Here is a 7214-nt window from a genome sequence, read left to right as displayed (position 1 = left end):
AGCCCTCTACTACATTTTTCAAGCAGCTCAAGAAAGTGTTTTCCCAAGGGTTGCAACAACAATGAAGTCCAAGCAAGCATGGGACACCCTCTAGACAGCCTACAAAGGCATGAAAAAAATCAAGACAACAAAGATGGAAATGTTGAGACGAGACTTTGAAACACTTTGTATGAAAGAGTTTGAGAATGTAGACTCGTTTTTACACATGTAATTGGACAAGTTACTCAAATCAGGTCTCATGGTGAGACATTTGAAGAAAGAAGAATATTTTAGAATCTTTTGAGGAGTTTGCAACAAGGTTTGATGCCATTTTTGTGGCCATATAAGAGATAAAGGATCTCTCACAGCTCTCAGTGGATGAGCTTCATGCATCACTAATTTCTCATGAACATAGACTGAATAGAGCAATGAGCTACTCATTGGAGCATGCCTTCAAGACACAAGTTTACTTTGGTCAAGGTCGAGGTAGAGGAATATTATATGCTAGAGCAAGAGGAAGAAGCCCACATGAAGGTGGAAGAAGCAATCCTTCAAGCTCAAGTGGAAGAGGCAGCAATCAAAATCTAAGTCAAGGCCGAAGCCAAAATCAAGCACAAGGTTAGAGGTATGATAAATCTCAAGTCCAATGTCATTACTATAAGAACTATGGTCATTATGAAAATGAATGTAGAGAGAAGTAATATGACATTAGTAACAAGCGAAGTGTAAATTTCACAAAATAAAATCGGAACCATGATAGCATGTTTTTATCCTATAATGTAGCACAAGAAAAGCAAAGTGATATATGGTATCTAGATTTAGGGTCTAGCAACCACATGTTAGGGAACATAGAAATGTTTTCCAATCTATATAAAAATGTGAAATCTGAAGTGACATTAGGGACTGATAGCAAAGTCTCTGTCATAGGAAAAGGAAGAGTTAATGTCCTAACAAAGAAGGGGGAGAAGAAGTACATATCAGAGGTTTACTTTGTCCCTGTTTTGAAGCATAACCTCATAAGCATTGGACAACTCATGCAAAAGGGCTACAATGTCTTTTTCAAAAATGATGTGTGCACAATTTTGGATAGGCCTCCAAGCAGACAACTGACTGCAAAGGTTCAGATGAAAAACAATAGAATGTTTCCCCTAAAAATAAAATCAGATTTGAAATAAGAAGGTGCACAAGCAGAACTAGCAACGAACTCACAAGAGAATGGAAGAAAGGATGCAATTGTCACACAAGTGAACTATCGAGCAGAGGTCAAAGATGATAATTGATAATGGGATTTGAGATTTGGACATCTCAACTTTGGAGGTTTGAATTTGCTGCATAGGAAAGGTATGGTGAAGGGATTACCACTCATAGAAAAACTGGAAATCCTATGTGAAGGATGTATCTTGGGCAAGAAACATAGAGAGACATTTCCAGCAGGAAAGTCAATAAGGGCAAAGGCATCTTTGGAGATTTTCCACTCAGATTTCTGTGGACCACTGTAGACACCATAAATTGGTGGAAACTACTATTTATTGACATTCATAGATGATTACAAAAGGAAGACATGGGTCTATCTCCTAAAACATAAAAGTGAAGTGTTTGAGTGCTTTCACCAATACAAAGCTCTTCTTGAGAAGCAAAGTGGTCACTACATCAAATTCTTTAGGAATGATAGAGGTGGAAAATACATCTCAAATGACTTCCTTCGTTTTTGCAGGGAGAATGGAACTCACAAGCAATTTGCAACAAGGTATACAGCTCAACAAAATGGTCTAGCAGAAAGGAGGAACAAGACCATTATGGAAATGGTAAGGAATATGTTGAGGGAATAGCATTTGCCAAATGATTATTGGGTTGAGGATATCACATGTGCAACATATATCTTGAATAGACGTCCAACCAAAATCATCCAGAACATAGTTCCCGAAGAGGCATGGAGTGGAAGGAAGCATAGTGCCACTCGCATGAGAGTCTTTGGATGTGTGGTGTATCCTCATGTCCCGGATGAGTTGAGGAATAATTTGGACAACAAGAAGGAGAAATGTATATTTGATGGATACTGTGATGAATCCAAGGCATACAAACTCTACAATCCATTAACCAAGAAGGTCGTAATGAGTAGAGATGTGCAGTTCATAGAAGAAGAAGCATGGGATGGAATTTTAGAGAAGACAGTCAATGTGAAAGCATGTATACCACATGAAGACAAAGAGGAATTGGCAACGTCAAGAAATTCCTCAACAGTGACTCTCTCTACTCCTATTCAAGTGAAACAAAGCAGGAAACAAGTAACACAATCATCAAATAATATGACAATGTCACATAGTCAAGCAAGTGCTTCTCCTAGCATGCCACAAAGTGCAACACCATGTTACATGTCAAGCCCATCTTAAACAAACACAAGAAGATCAAAATTCAGAAATTTAAATGAAATTTATGAGAAAGATGAAGTTGATAGTAGCACTTGTCTAAATTCCTTTTTTGCAGTATTTTGTCATGTAGATGACCCAATCCATTTTGAAGATGCAGTCAAAGAAGAAAAATGGGTTGCAGCAATGGAAGAAGAAATAGAAGCAGTAAAAAATAATGACACATGGGATTTAGTGAACCTTCTGCAATGAAAAGAAGTAATTGGAGTGAAGTGGGTCTATAAGACCAAGAGAAATGTCAATGGAAAGATTGAAAGGCACAAAGCAAGGTTGGTTGTCAAAGGATACAAGCAGCATCATGGAAGGGATTATGTGGAGATGTTCATGCCAGTCTTGAGGATGGGCACAATGAGTAGAGTTGTGGCAATTGTCGCGCAACATAAATGGAAAGTGTATAAAATGGATGTAAAATCAACATTCTTGAATGGAGTGCTGAAAGAGCAATTGTATGTTGCGAAACCACTTGGTTATGAGGTAGAAGGAACATAAGATAAAGTGTATCGATTGAGGAAAGCTCTTTATGGGCTGAAGCAAGCACCAAGTGCATGGTACACCATGATAGATGCCTACTTGTTGGACATTGGTTTCGACAAATGTGACGGTGAGCCTCCTCTCTACATCAAAGGGAGCGATGGTAAGATTCTTATTGTCATCTTATATGTCTATGATTTTATTTTTATAGGAAATGATGATTTCTTCATTGATGATTTCAAACAAGTCATGAAGAATGAATTTGAAATGACTGACTTGGGGTTGTTATGATAGTTTTTGGGCATGGAAGTGAAGCAAACAAAAAATGGAATTTTTATCTCTCAAGCAAATCATGTAGCAGACATTATGGAGAGGTTTAAGATGCAGAACAACAAGCCTGCACGAACTCCAATTGTCATGGGGTTGAAGTTAATCAAAGAATATTGGAGTAGCAATGTCAATCTGACATTATACAAAAGCATGGAATGTAGCTTGATGTATTTGCCTGCCACTAGGCCGGATATAATGTATGCAGTAAGCTTGGTGTTGAGTTTCATGAAGACACCGAAGGAAACACATTGGCAAACAACAAAAAGGATTGTAAGGTATGTCAATACAACAAAAGAATATGGCATTTTGTACACTGCAACAAGTGATTTCAGGATGGTTGGTTACACTGGTAGTGATTGCGCAGGAGGTGTTGATGACAGAAAGAGCACGTCAGGATATGTTTTTCATTTGGGTTATGGAGCCATTTCATATGCCTCCAAGAAGAAGCCAATAGTGTCATTGTCAATGGCGGAAGCTGAATATGTCACCGCAACAACATCAACAACGTGTTAGGTAGTTTGGATGAGAAAGATGTTGAGGGATCTTCGTCGCGACAAAGAGGGAACGACAACTATTTTCTGCGACAACACATCCGCAATTGCATTATCAAATTATTTTGTTTTTCACAAGAGGACCAAGAATATTTATGTTACATATCATTTTATCACAGAGTTGATTAACAATGATGAAATTATGTTGCAGCACTACAGGTCGCAGGAACAATTTGTTGATATTTTCACAAAGCCATTGGCACATGAAAGTTTTGTTTATATCAGAGACTATTTGGGAATTGTCAATGGCAACATTTGTTATTAAGGGGAAGTGTTCGAAATATTAATCCCAACCACCACCTTAAACACACTGAAAAACACCATGTTTGCCTAGTCAAGTACTACACGGTTGCATTTTTGAGTGAAGATGGAAGGACTAAAGTTAGAATAGGAGTACATCACGGACCATTCTACAACATATCATAGAAGTTAAGGTGTTTAATGAAGTTTGGTAAATATGTATGGCTAAGCTTTGACTGTGCGACTATTTCCCACACTCCACAACACCTGCGTGACTATTGCCCACTCTCCACAACACGTGCATATTAATTATTTTCTCTGTCATGTATTAATGTCAAGATTGTATTTTGAGATAAACATGGAGGTAAAGGTGATTTTGTAACAGTTGGGCAAGTTAGAGAGCAAGAGTGAGAGGTAGTGAGGAGAAAATCGTGGAGAAAATTTTGGTGGGTGCGTGGAAATAATAGTTACTGTGTTTCACTGTGTGTTACTCCACAACCTCTGGTGAAGTGTAAATTGTTGTAAAACTTTGTTTTTACCTGTAGTCTCATATGAATGTATCTTCATGAATTAGAATTTAATCTTAAGTTTTATTGTGTTTCTCCAAGCTTTACTCTATTTTACTCTGATATGTCATGAGTAAATTCTGTGTTTTATTAAGCCTCTTTGTAGTTGTGATATCCTTTCTGGAACTGAATTCTTGGCCAGACACATCTCCTAAGCCTCCACGTAATTTTTTTTTCCTAACAAAAAATAGAACACCCTTGGCTTTGTTTTATGATGCAATACAAGGTGAGCCATCCCAAGGAGGAAACAGGGGGTCATTGAGGTGAGAGGCTCATTCTAAGCAAAGTATGATGTGTAAAGGTGTCATCAAAGTTGAAATTTCACTTATGTCGTTCAAAATAAAAAAATTTAAAAATCTAAAAATAAATAAAAAAATAAATAACTATACAAAGATTTAAATAATATCTTCTCATAAAAAGAATTACAAGTGAAGTAATTAGATCCCTCTAAAATCATGTTAAATCCCTATTTAAGATGAATCTATGTTGAATCTATGTCAGTGTACCCCTCAGCTATTCCCAAAATTTCCTTCTCTACTGACCTTGCATTAGCGGCCAATAATCTTTCTAACCCAATTGCACATAAAATGATACTACATCTTGTAAGAGATCAACGAATGACACACATATACATTTATGGTGACTCTTTGTTGGTTGAACTACTGTCTCCAACCCCTGTTCCATTATATTCCATATATTTTCTTTGTTCTCACTTAGATCACTTTCCATGTGTTTAAAGACAAAAACCAGGAGGCTGACCACCTCTCATAAGTTGGATGGACATTGCACCATGGCATATACAAAGTTCAAGAATTTTTCACCCTGACTTTTGTGTTCGTGTAGCATAATGACAATAAAATATAACATATGGATTTTTCTTTGTTCTTGAAGCTCTTATGAGTCCAATATTATAGATTTTCAGTCGACGATATTTTAGAATACTGAATAGTAGTAACCATTGTATGAACATGGATGATATTACTATGTTTATTAGGTTGGGTTTGTGATTTACTCTTGTCAATATGAATAGATTCTCTATGTTTTTGCCTATCAAAATCCATAAACATATAAAATTGCTATTTTAGTTTTAATAATAATAATTTTTCTTGTGGATTTTTCTTTGTTCATGAAGCTCTTATGAGTCCAATATTGTAGATTTTCAGTCGACGATGTTTTGGAAGACTGAATAGTAGTAACCATTGTATGAACATGGATGATATTACTATGTTTATTAGGTTGGGTTTTTAATTTACTCTGGTCAATATGAATAGATTCTCTATGCTTCCACCTATCAAAATCCATACACATCTAAAATTGTTATTATAGTTTCAATAATAAAATTATATTTCTTTTGAAAAAATAAAATAATCATGTTAATAATAAAATATAAGCAAGTCTGGGGATGTGGTCTAGTAGTTTAGTGCTTAGATTTAATAGTTTAGTGCTTAGATTTAGTCTCACAAGTTTTGTGGTCTAATCTCAAGCTAACAAGACAAGATATATATATGAGAAATGCTCCAAAAACATTTTATTCAATTGTAAAAAAAAAGATAAAATATAACCACAAACACATTAAGTTTGGAAAATCTGTGCATGATTCTACCAGATAGACTTCATATAATGAAAATATCAAATCATAATGTATGGGCCTATGACAAAATCACCAAGCTTCACCATTATCTGTTGCTCTTATTTTTGCTCTTATTTTTATTATCAAGGTGACAATTTGAAGTAGGCCTCCTGCCCGCAACACCAACTACATCAATGGGTATGTAGTATACAATATCAAAAAATTTCGCTCATATCCACTTACAAGAGCTAAGCATGCACCCCTCAAAATAAAAGAGACAGACAAGGGGTAGGGTTTTGAACATCCATCATTGTTGGAAAATTTTCCACTTGTGCAGTATGCACCTAGGAGCATCTTGAGTACCATCAGATGAGAAACTTCATGAAATTTAACGCCACGAGACTTAGAACACAATGTTGACTAGACCGATGTTTTCAAAATGATACAATTCACAACACCGACTGAAATAACTGGAAAAATCGATGTAATTACAAATTCTTTATAAAATAACAATATAGATATATTTTTTAGTTTAATATTAAAGATATTGTTAAGCCAAACATAAATTGGTGTGATACCTTTCTAAGGTAACTATAAATATCAATGTAGTTGCAAATTCCTAACGAAATAATTATATATAAATATTTTTTAATTTAATATTAATGTCCTTGTCGAGCAAAACATAAATTGGTGTGATACAAATTTTAAATTTGAACATGTAAATTTTTAACAATAAATATATATTCTTAACTAAACTATAAATATAAGAATAGACTTTGTTTTTACAAAATGTATGTATATTACATGAAATAAATCTTCCATTTACCTATCAACACCCACATGTCAAGATATGTGTAAATAAAATTTAAAAAAAATAACTATATATTAAGTAGGGATCTTTTACTATTAAGAATTACATTTGCACCAGAATTGGAAGTCTTTACTAAAGTTTTTACTACATTACCTCTGAATATTACAATATGGTCCTTTTACAAACAAATCAAACCTTATCATTTGCATACTTGCCACGATTATGTTTAATGGTTTCGTACAATGGTTGGGTTCTAACCAAGTCAAGAGA

The 7214-nt window shown here is 35.0% G+C and overlaps 1 pseudogene; it reads left to right on the top strand.

The window, feature by feature from the left end:
* Positions 1 to 3242: 3242 nt before the first annotated feature.
* On the top strand, positions 3243 to 3719 carry LOC149139555 (secreted RxLR effector protein 161 pseudogene; annotated as a pseudogene).
* The last annotated feature ends 3495 nt before the right edge of the window (positions 3720 to 7214 follow it).

The sequence above is a fragment of the Pinus tabuliformis genome, chromosome X (genome assembly GCF_031772625.1).
Source record: "Pinus tabuliformis cultivar Carrire ecotype Pingquan chromosome X, CPIR1, whole genome shotgun sequence".
Classification (NCBI taxonomy): domain Eukaryota; kingdom Viridiplantae; phylum Streptophyta; class Pinopsida; order Pinales; family Pinaceae; genus Pinus; species Pinus tabuliformis.
This window is presented reverse-complemented; position numbering and strand designations above follow the sequence as displayed.